Raw genomic sequence first — 12,393 nt, 5'->3', positions numbered from 1 at the left:
CACTGTGGAATAAGCATTGTTATGTTCACTGTATCTCCTCTTATGCTTCCAAAACTATTTATACTAATATGTATGCCCTCCATAATATGAAAAAATAACCCAGAAACCAGAGTCTTATGCAGACTCTATTCAGCTTTACTGAAGGAAAGGAAAAAGGATAGTGGAGAAATCTTCACATTTAGTCCCATTCCTTTTACTTAAGTAAAAAGATTAAGAAAATTGCTATGTCAGTGTCTGTATCTTCTGGTTTTGTAAGATCCAGTAACATAAATAAACCTACAAAACAATTAAAGAACAGAACTAGTCAAGTTTTCTAGCTTATTTCCTGTCAGCACTAATTTAAAAATCACATTTATCCAAAAATCTTTTTCTTGTTCCTAGTCAACAGATTTTCTACATCATCTGAAAACTGAAGAACTGCCTTCAAGTGTAAGCAAGTGTAGGCTTTAATATGAAACTTAGCTACGTTATGAAGAATTTAAATGATGCAATAGTTTGCAAACAAAACTAAACTGTGCTAGAACAATTAGAATGTCTCTCAGAGACTATATCTTATATATATCTAGCCTTTCCCAAGATATTAGGGGTTGGACTAGATAACCTGTAAGGTCCCTTCCAACTCAAAGCACTGTATCAATTCTATACCCTCTCCCAAATAACAATATTGCAAATATCTGATTATTAAATACATGAGAACATAAAAAAGTAACATATTCCGGAATGATCTCCTCTGTAACCACAAAGAAAACTATCTACACTGCAGCACTACGTATCTGAGAAATCTCATACTCTAAAAAGTGAATAAAAGCATACAGTCAAAAAGAATTTCCTGAGGCATATTAATGTCTTAAATTCTCATGGATTCCTCAAAATAACTTATTTCCTGTAGCATCCTACAGTAACTGTATATTTCAAATTAAAACCCACTAATGACATTACTACTGGATACCCTGGTAACATCTGTTAAAGAATATGTACTAGGCATAAGGTCTTGGTGAACAGCAGTCATCTTGTTACATTTTGAATAATTTACAGAAGTTTTGACAGTAATCAGGAATTATATTGGTTGATACTACCTATTATGGTGAACTAAGCACATATATCCATTTCTTTCAGGGCTATGGAGCAAGAATTTTCAAAAGCTTTGGACCATGCAATGTGTCGTAGGATCATACAATGGTTTGTACTGAAAGGGACCTTAAAGCCCATCTACTTCTAACCATGATGCCATGGGCAGGGACACGTCCCACTAGACCAGGCTGCCCAAGGCCCCATCCAACCTGACCTTGAACACCTCCAGGGATGGGGCAGCCACAGCTTCCCTGAGCAACCTATTCCAGTGCCTCACCACTCTCATAGTGAAGAAATTTCTCCTTATGTCTAGTCTAAATCTTCCCCTCTCCACTTAATACTCATCGTCCCTAGTCCTATCACTACAAGCCTTTGTAAACATTCCCTCCCACTTTTCTTGTATGCCCCCTTCAGGTACTGGAAGGTTGCTATAAGATCTCCTCGGAGCTTTCCCTCTCCAGGCTGAACAACCCCAACTCTCACAACCTGTCCTCATATGGGACATGCTCCCACTCTCTGATCACCTTTGTGGCCCTCCTCTCGACTTGTTCCAACAGTTCCATATCCTTCTTATGTTGAAGATTCCAGAACTGGACACAGTACTCCAGGTGGGGTCTCACAAGATAGGAGTAGAGGGGAAGAATTGCCTTCCTCAACATGCTGGCCATGATTGTTTTGATGCAGCTCAGGATATGGCTGATCTTCTAGGCTGTGTGTGCTGAGTGCATGCTGCTGGCTCACGTCAAGCCTCTCATTAATCAGCAACCCTGAGTCCTTCTCCAGAGTGCTGCTCTCAATCATGTCATCGCCCATCCTGTATTTAAACAGTGGATTGCCCCGACGAAGGTGTAGGGGCTTGCACTTGGCCTTGTTGAACCTCATGAGGCTCTCACAGGCCCACTTCTCTAGCTTGTCCAGAACCCTCTGGATTACATCCCATCCTTCTGGTATGACAACTGTACCACTCAGTTTGGTGCCAGCTGCAAACTTGCTGAGGGTGCACTCAATCTCACTGTCTTTATCATTCACGAAGATATCAAACATCACTGGTCGCAATATAGACCCCTGAGGGACACCACTTCTCACAGATCTCCGCCTGGACATCAAGCTGTTGAACACTACTCTCTGAATATGAACTTCCAACCAGTTTCTTATCCACCAAACAGTCCACCCATCAAATCCATATCTCTCCAGTGTTGAGAAGGATGTTGTGGAGGACTGTATCAAAGACTTCACAGAAGTCCAGACTGATCACATACCTCTGTCTACCCATGTCCACTGCTGTGGTTACCCCATCATAGAAAGCCACTGGGTTGGTCAGGCAGGATTTGCCCTTGGTGAAACCATGCTGGCTACCACTAATCACCTCCCCGTCCTCCACATGCTTTAGCACAGCTTCTAAGAGGATCTGTTCCATGATCTTCCAAGGCACAGATGTGAGGCTGACAGGTTGGTAATTCCCAGGGTCATTCTGTCTACCCTTATTGAAAATGGGCACAATATTACCCTTCTTCCAGTCACCAGGGACTTCTTCTGATTGCTATGACTTTTCAAATATCATGGAGAATGGCTTGGTAACCATATCAGCAAATTCCCTCAGGACTCCGGGATGCATCTCATCAGGTCCCATAGACTTATATATGTTCGGGTTCCTCAGGTGGTCACAAACCTGATCTTCTACAGTGGGAGAGGCAATACTCTCCTGGTCTCTATCTTGCTGTTCATTGACCTAGGACAGGTAAGGAGAGCGGTTGCTAGTGAAGACTGAGGCAAAAAAAGTTGTTGAATCGCTCAGCCTTCTCCTTGTCTGTTCATATGAGGTCACCATTTTCAACCATCAGTCGGGGTACGTTTTCTTTAACCTTCCTTTTCTAGTTGACATACCTGTAAAAGCCCTTTTTGTTGTTCTTTGCTTCCTACGTCAAGTTCAGCTCTAGCTGCGCCTTGGCCTTCCAGACCTCATCCCTACACAACTGAGTAGCTCTTCCTATGCTCTTCCCAGGTTCCCTGTTCCTGTTTGCACTGCCTATGCAGTTCCCTCTTGTTCTTGAGTTTGATCAGCAGGCCTCGACTCAGCCACGCTCATCTCTTCCCTTCCCTGCCTCATTTCCTATATCCCATAACTGAGCACTCTTGCGCTTTATGGAAAGCATCCTTAAATATTTGCTAGCTCTGTTCTGCTCCCTTGTCCCTGAGGACTGTTTCCCATGGGCTTCTACTGACTAACTCCTTGCAGAGCTGGAAGTTTACTTTCCTAAAATTTAGGGTCCTGACTATACTATGCCTGTGCCGCATCTCTCAGGACCTTGAACCCCACCAATGCGTGATTGCTGCAGCCCAGGCAGTATAATTTATCCTTGCCGTTAAATTCGTGCTGAAGAACAATATGAAGCTGATAGGGATTCGCAGAATTAACTTCTTAACCTGGCCAAATGCCAGGTCCTGCACTTGGGGCACAACAACCCTATGCAGTGCTACAGACTGGAGAAGCCTGGCTGGAAAGCTGCCAGGAGGAGAAGGACCTGGGAGTGTTGGTTGACAGCCGACTGAACATGAGCCAGCAGTGTGCCCAGGTGGCCAAGAAGGCCAATGGCATCTTGGCTTGTATCAGAAACGGTGTGACCAGCAGGTCCAGGGAGGTTATTCTCCCTCTGTACTCGGCACTGGTGAGACCGCTCCTCGAATACTGTGTGCAGTTCTGGGCCCCTCACCACAAGAAGGATGTTGAGGCTCTGGAACGAGTCCAGAGAAGAGCAACAAAGCTGGTGAAGGGGCTGGAGAGCAGGTCTTATGAGGAGCGGCTGAGAGAGCTGGGGTTGTTTAGCCTGGAGAAGAGAAGGCTGAGGGGAGACCTCATTGCTCTCTACAACTACCTGAAAAGAGGTTGTAGAGAGGAGGGTGCTGGCCTCTTCTCCCAAGTGACAGGGGACAGGACAAGAGGGAATGGCCTCAAGCTCCGCCAGGGGAGGTTCAGGCTGGACATTAGGAAAAAATTCTTCACAGAAAGGGTCATTGGGCACTGGAACGGTCTGCCCTGGGAGGTGGTTGAGTCACCTTCCCTGGAGGTGTTTAAGGTGCGGGTGGATGAGGTACTGAGGGGCATGGTTTAGAGATTGGTGGGAATGGTTGGACTCGATGATCTGGTGGGTCTCTTCCAACCTGGTGATTCTATGATTCTATGATTCTTACAATATACATGTTGTAAACATATTCAGACAAGCTACTATGTAAATAGAAAAACATATGATTAGTATAAGGCACAGAAATATAGCACACGAACATTTAGAATGCTGCTTATTTGAAGAATCATGGGATATTAAATACGAATACTTGTTATAATATCCATTTCCAGCAATTTCCTCAGCTGTTCATATGGGCAGCTGACAAGTTAAGTGTTTAAAGCCAAAGCATTCAACCAGAAAATAGAGAGTGAAATAGTACATACATATGATAACAATAACACGAAATACCTGGAATATAACATTTTTGAACTGCATCTTCTATGCAGCTCATCAATAGAGTATTTTTATTTAAAGTATGATACGAAATTTTGTTTATTCAGGCGTAAGATTATATTAACTATTATACCCTTAAAATTGTGAAAGGAAATGGAAATGGAGTGCCTAAATAAATGATAAAGACTCGGAATATAAAAATAGTGCATCACCATTGAATTCGTTTGTGTGTGATTTTTTTAAAAAAAGCCATACTGATAAATGGGCCCTAATTTTGCAAAAACTGTAATAAGAAATTGTACAGAAAACTATCCAAAGTGTTCAAGTCTTCACTTAATCAGTTGATATAGAAATAACATCTAAAATGATCAGTCACAATTCAGCTATCCTGCTGGACCACTTTCCCTTCTGTATCTCTACTTACATACACATATGCCTATATAAATATAGAAGAAATATATACACCTATATATGCAAATAAGATACATCATGTGATGAAGTAGAAGCAAACTGTATAGATAGAAAACCAAAACTGAAATAAACTCTTTAGGCTTTAAGAAATGTCTAGAAAAAAAACCCAATATAAATACATTTTAACAATGCCAGTTACTTTTCAGAGTTATTTGTCCAAAGTGTGCTAGAACACTATTTCACCCAGAAAAATACTAAAACAAGCTTAATTCTCAAGGTACTGAGCTCCAGAGGGACAACTGAATACCGTTTTATTAAATCTTATGACACAACTATAAAACTCTGTCAATAGTTGCAATAAGCAGGCTTATTAAACTTTTATCTTCACATGGCTTGTGCGAGCAAATAATAGTGTGAAAACAGATAATAAAGAAATTTAATCCATCATTTTTACAGAAGAAATTAATACCTGTCAAATTAACTTCTGACAATTTAATATAAGTGTAAAATAAATACTCAGTGTTTCTGAGTGTAAGAAAAACACGATGACACATCTTAGTACTGCAAAATTCAAGTCAATTTTTGTAAATAGAAAATAACTGCAAACAAAGTGAATGCTTTATGTGCAACACATAGCACAGAACCAGTTTTGACTATATAAATTCAAGCGTAAACTGTTCTTGATCAGTGACAGCAAAAATCCTGATTTGAAAGAGTAAAATATTAAAAATCTGTGTAAGATGATACTTAGAAATTATTCCAAGGTTTTCTAAAATATCTAGCATCTCAATATTACTTCTAATGAACTAAATGCAGAACAGTGGTACAGAACAACGTTTTAATTAAGTACATAAATTCTAATTAATAAAGCAAGCTTGATCTCCAGAAAACTGCATACTAACCACTCAATGCATACACTAATTAAAAATTTAACAAGTATACATGGCTGTGGTCTGCCTATTGGAAAAAAAGCCAAATTTCATTTAAAAAGATAAAAGGTAAAGCTTGTCATATCAGCTGCAGCTGAGATAATAGTGCCAAAGCAGAACGGCAAGACAGAAGAAGACAGTTAAACCGACGAAAATAGTTCAAATCAAGTAAAAGGTCAGAAAGAAAGATTAAACGAGAATTTAGGGCCTTGGGACAGCTAGTGAGGAAACCTGGGGCCCAAGCGATTTTTAATTCCCTCCTTCCAGTTACAGGTGCTGACATCGCAAAGCTCAGATGGGTCCAGTCAATTAATACACGGCTCCGTGGCTGGTGTCACTACAACAACTGTGCGTTTTTCGACAATGGGGTGACCTACATGGCACCAGAATTACAAGTATCGGATGGGAGCCACCTTTCTCAAAGGCAGAGAAGGGTCTTTGCCCAGGAGCTTGCAGGGCTCGTAGACAGAGCTTTAAACTAGATGTGAAGAGGGAGGCGGATAATATCAGCCTATGACAAGTAGTGGAAGGACAGCCAATAGTTGCTGGTATGGGTCCTCCACTTGCTGTCCAGGGGGATGCTGGGGATCTCGTGACACAGCTGAAGTCCTGTGGAGGCGACTGGGAGGTTTGTGAGGTAGTAGGTGTCAGGGAGAAAACTCCTCCAAAACACCTTATAGGTAATTAAGAGTACACTAAGAAGACAATGTGACTGGGAGCCCAGGCAAAGTGCCTCTATACAAACACATGGAGCTATCTTTGAAGACTAGCCACAAACAGATTGAAAGCTTGTGGGTCAAAATAAAAGACTGAGGAACAAATGGGAATTTTGTGGTTCGTGTATACTACAGGCCAGCTGATCACAGAATGCCAACTGATGAAGCCTTCTTCCTCCAGTTACAGTACTTAAGTACTGACACCACGAGCCTCAATGCCTGCAGAAACAGGAAGGACAATAACCACAGAAAGATGATAGAACTTCCACTGAACAGTCAGTTTTTGCTGTAAACTGAAAATACCAAGGTTAGTAACAAAATGAACTTTCAGGGAGTTTCACTGAGTACCCAAGCTAGTTGAAGAAAAATTAAACAGACAATATCATCTCAGAGTTACACAGCAAATTCTCAAAAGCAGTGGGAAAACGGAGACATCTGTTGTCTTCAAAAGGAAAAGAAGTTTCAGAAGACAGAAGAATGCCAAAGGCACTCCAAGTTGAACTGTAATAAACCATCAAATTGTCAAACAAGCGAAGTGCAGTGGGTAAGGAGTCAGGACTGAAACCTAGATATCTGTGGCAGAAGACAAGCAGAGTAAGAGAGGATTGAAGTCCAAAAAAAAAAAAACCAAAACCAAAAAAACCCCAAAACCCAGAGAGCAAAGTGAGGTGCAGAGAGAGAGACCTGCTCAAACAACACCAAGGACAAAGCGAAAAGAGAACACAAGACTTCTTTTGAAGGTTTAAGAACTATCAAAGCGAATCAGCTATGAGAGAAAAAAAAAACCACAAGAAAAGGTTGCAGAATCAGAAGAGATGAGTAAGGGAATGTGGCAAAACCAAGAGAATCTTATGAATGCAGTTTGAGGAAGTACTGTCTCTGAAAGCTTTAAAAGAACTTCAGCAACTCCCCTTCTGATTCATAATGCAAGAAATAAAGTACAAGATCCTAGGAAAACTTATGCAATTTCAGGTTCTTAATTTTTTTTGACAAGAGAGAATGTTCAAACCACCAAAAACTAGAGGAAAAAAGAAACCAAAAACAAGAAAAAGGAAAAGAAAAGATAGCGAACAGTCAAGTTCAGACAAATCCACAACAGTAAAAGTATTTAAGAGGTGATGAGGACAACAAGAGAAACATATGAACATCTCAGTAATCAAGGTAGAGAGTGTCGTGGATTTTTTGGCTTCCTGTCCTGAATTCAAAGGGGATAGTTTATTTTCTTTCTAGTAGCTGGTATATTGCTGTTTTGGATTTAGGATGAGAATAATTTTGATAGCAGAGTCATGTTCTTAGTTGTTGCCAAGCAGTGCTAATACTAAATCAAGGACTTTTCAACTTTCCATGCTCTCCCAGTGAGGAGGAGCACAAGAAGACAGGAGGGAGCATAGTCACGGCAGCTGATGCAAATTGGCCAAAAGGGTATTCCATTCCATATCATATCATGACAGGTACATAAATAGGGGAAGTTGGCCAAGGGGCTGCAGTTGCTGCTTGGGGACGGGCTGGGCATTGGTCAGCGGCTAGTGCATTGTGCATCACTTGTTTTGTATATTCTTTTACTACTATTATTATTATTACTATTCTCTCTTCCTTTGCTGTCCTATTAAACTGCCTTTAACTCAACTGAAAAGGTTGGGTTTTTTCATTCTCCTCCTTATCCCGCTGCAGTGGGGGGAAGTAAGCAAGTAGCTGCACAGCGACTAGTTGCCAGCTGGGGTCAAACAATGACAGTGGGATAAAACAGCAAAAGGTCAGCAACAGTAGGAGATATAATGGAAGTGAACTTGTATAACAGCAGTGATGGTCAAAGTCAAAAAGAGATAATTGCCTAGAATATCAACTTAAGTAACTGAATCTTGCCAAAGAGCAACAGCTCCATATTTTTTAGATAAAGGAATTGAACATAAAGTTAAAATTTACATATGACATGTTTCAGAGGAAAAAGCCCCAACCTTAAATATAATGTTATTTCTCAAAACTCCTAGAAGTACAGTGTTATTTCTCAAGGCATAATACAAGGGTCTTCCCCGCTCCCAGACACTGTGAAGATAAAGACAGTAGGATCTGTATTGTCCTAAACTAGCTAGTAATGCAGTGTTTTAATTTATTATAGAAATGATGTTGATATGTGTGTTCTTCAGTGCTGATCTTGTGAGGTTCTCTACAGGCTGCCTCAGAAAGATGTTACCTGCTCCCCAGAACTTGCCACCATTAAATGGTCTGTCATAGGGCTAGTGAAGAACCTTTTCCAGCTCTGTAGCTGCATAAAAGCTGTTTAATGCATATGGTCCACTACTGGTGATTGTCTGACAAGAGACAGCTGTAATCACTTTGAGGGAATGACAATTATTGGTGACTGAGCCTTCACACAGTCTTCAAGGGAACAGTATCCCAGAAGATAACTGCTGGCAAAAAAACCTCTACCTGCAGCTGAGTGTGAAGTCATATTCTCTTGACAAGCAGTGTGTATTTCAGGTGGGGTTTTTTACCCTTTTTTAAAAGAATATGTGGTTTATTAAGAGGAAGAAATAAAACTCTCAAAGTGCAAATCAGTCTAAGTGGATCTAACATCTTTTCAGATAATGTAAGAACATAGTAAGTTCAAAGTATGACAAGAAAACACATATTAACCAGCTAACACTGAGCACAGAAGAACAGTCCCAGGAAAGCAGAATTAACAGCACTAGAGGTTCTCACTTAAAGCATTCTTAAGAGAATTTGACAGACAAACCTCCTAATGAAGATCTGCATTTTTATTAATCCTACAAAAAGAGTGCATTGACTTTAAAAGCACCTGGAACCCCCTTGGGACATTTTCTGATCTTACTTATTCAGTCATGCAAAAAGTTTCTATAACAAAAACACTGGAAAAGTCAGCAGGGCAAGCCATCTATCATTGTATCTCTCCTCAAGTTAAACAAGAGCAGAATTGTGCTATAAGACAAATGTTATAGCTTCAGTTGCATTTTGTAATTCAAAGCGAAGCCTACAAATGAGATCTCATTAGTTTGAGCAGATGGATCAAAATTAAAGGCTGAATCAGCCTGAATCACCAACTCTTAATTTCCCAGTAGCCACGAAGAGCTTGAAGTCTTGCAGAGGATGACTGTTGAAAAATCAACATAAAATGCTTCTCTCCATCTGTCAAAACACATGCCTGCAGAATGCAACTACCTCCTACCAGCCTTAGTCTTAAAAAATGAAAACACATGTACATTGATTAAAACACTTGAACATACAGCTTCAGTCAGGCATCACACCATAACGTATAGCATGACAAGGAAACATCAGCTTGACTTTATGGTTGGACTCGATGATCCGGTGGGTCTCTTCCAATCTGGTTATTCTATGATTCTATGACTTCCATAAGAGTAAATTATTTGGTTCTGGCATGGCAGAAATCTTAGAAAATAAGTTAACAGAATAGTAGGTAAACAATGTTGAATTTAATTTATTAAGACATTCTGAAGACTCTGGTAAAGAATTTTAAATGAGACAACAGCGTGTAAGTTTGATGGCTACAGTAAGGTGCACATTAACTCATGGTATTTCTGAAAAGAGGAAGTATTTTTCTCCAATTCTGGTATTTCTTTCTTGTTCTTCAGTATAAAACAGAACAGGTAGGCTTTTGGCTCTCTGGAGCACCACTAATGAGATCTGTGTCTGTCACACACTACTGCCTGAATAGTCATAAGATTCCAACCATTTCCTGAATTCCAGAGATAAAAAAACAGCTGTGGAAATTTTTTGCTAAAATATTTTGAGGGGGAAGGTCTATGTACATCTTTACTACTGGTATATTTAGAAACCACATCTTTGTTAAAAAGCAAAAAAACTTTACGCACATGGAATGTAAATAAACACAAATTTTTAGGACAACACAAGCTAAGAAAGGTAATTTAGCATAATGGTAACAGATTATGGTGAACATGGAACACAAGGTAAGGGACATGTAAGAACTAAAAACATTGGAAGAAGGTGATAACCTTAGGAGATCAAAGGCTTTTCTCAAAATTGTGAAGGCACTATAGAAAACCTTCCTATCATGATATTAATCATAGTCAGTCATAACATTAATCTTCCACCATGGCATAGGCATCTTTACTGCTTTTTTCTAATATATGCAGTTGGTTTAATGATTAGACAGATCATTTATCATAGCATACTCATTAAAAAGAAAAATTCCTAGTTTTTAATATGTGTTACAAAACTACATGTTATAATTAACTGTACTATGCAATGAGCTGATATGCTTGATTCTGTATTGTCAAAGACTGAACACTAGTGTTTGTCTCTCATTCATTTCAGGATATGAAAATTTATTTTGTATCAAGACCAATATGTTTTAAATACTCTGAAGAAAAGCCCAGTGTAACTGGTTGGTATTTAGACTTATATTTAAGAGAGTTCTGCAACATAGTAGAATAAACGTTCTCAAGCAAATAAAATGCTTAGCATTTAAAATCAATTGAATCACATTAGCCCAAGCATTCTGAAACCAAATCAACATTTATATAGCAAAGGAAACCACATGTCTGTTTTGTCTGAAAATAGCGTATTGATTTGGTTCTTGGTTTGAAATATAATTTACAGACATTTAGATCAGCAATAGCATCAGCTGCTGAAACTGTAAAATTAAGTAGAATACAGTTCTTCACTTGACTTCTTCTGGCTGTAGCTCATGCCTTAAAACTCATGTATTCGGCTGCTAGCACAGGAGCTAAACTATTCTCAAGGACAGTTAGAAAAACATCTAGTAGAATTAGACAACTTATTGTACTTGAATTTCTCAAATAACATTATATATGTTTGTTGACAGTTTCTGCCCCCCCCACAACCCTGTGTGAAGAAAACGGAGGGAAAGAAAGGTGCAAGAAATACTCTGGAACAGCATGCATCTTCCTGCTGGCAATCCAGCTCATTTTGACATACTGATTTAAAGAATCTGCTACTTGTAGATTTATCTACAGCAAGTGAAAATACACAAAATCATAATAAGCAATGAAAGATAAGCATCTAAATGTACCTCTGTGTTAGGAATTTGGTAAGGTGTGTGCAAAATTGACAATGAAGGAAAAAAGTTTCCTTGGTACTGTCAACAAGTTTTATTAACAACCATCACTCAGGAAATTTCCATATGTATTATCCATGAAAGTTTTCTGAATGTAGCAGAAGTAACTGATATCAACAAGAGAAGACAAGTGAAAGAATGGTGTTAAAGGAGGGGGAACAGGAGGACTAAGAAGCTGTTGATGAAGTATTTCATCCCCCCCAAGTCATAAACCAACTGTTCATCTTTCAAAACCTATCACAATCTGAATTTTATGTGAAAAGGGGAAAAAAGGCAATTCTTAGTGTGACCGTGTGTGAAAGTTTCCCTCTTTTCTATACAGGTTTTTTACAGAGAAGCCTCTTCATGGATTGTAATGCACTAGCATTAGTTCCTGCTCTGAAGAGATGTCATACCTGCTACAGCTACTGCTACTCACACTGTTGTCCATGCAACATTCTAACAAAAATCAGACACTGTGCGGGGGTGATTGAGGAGGACGATAATAACAGAATGATCAACTATTCAGGCAAACGAGTGAGGCTCACAAACTTAGTGGAGGGGAATATCAGTCTTGAAAATTCACTTCAGAAACCTCTACTATAAAGTAAAATGAAGAATCACACCCCTTAAAAAGAAAACTAAACACAAAACGTGGGATATTTCAAATGACAGATGCTAAGCCCTTGTGCACCACGTCTTAAGCACTCTGCACATTTCTCATCCCTAATCTCTAACAGGAAACACTAGAACCTGAA

General features: G+C 39.5%; 1 protein-coding gene across 1 annotated transcript in view; it reads right to left on the bottom strand.

Annotated features, from left to right (window-relative positions):
- The window catches only part of ASCC3 (activating signal cointegrator 1 complex subunit 3), a 277,171-nt gene that overhangs the window by 140,309 nt on the left and 124,469 nt on the right, over nucleotides 1-12,393 (bottom strand). The window lies entirely within an intron of this gene.

The sequence above is a fragment of the Phaenicophaeus curvirostris genome, chromosome 2 (assembly GCF_032191515.1).
Source record: "Phaenicophaeus curvirostris isolate KB17595 chromosome 2, BPBGC_Pcur_1.0, whole genome shotgun sequence".
NCBI lineage: Eukaryota > Metazoa > Chordata > Aves > Cuculiformes > Cuculidae > Phaenicophaeus > Phaenicophaeus curvirostris.
Note: the sequence above shows the minus strand (reverse complement) of the source record. Positions and strands in the feature narration are given on the sequence as shown.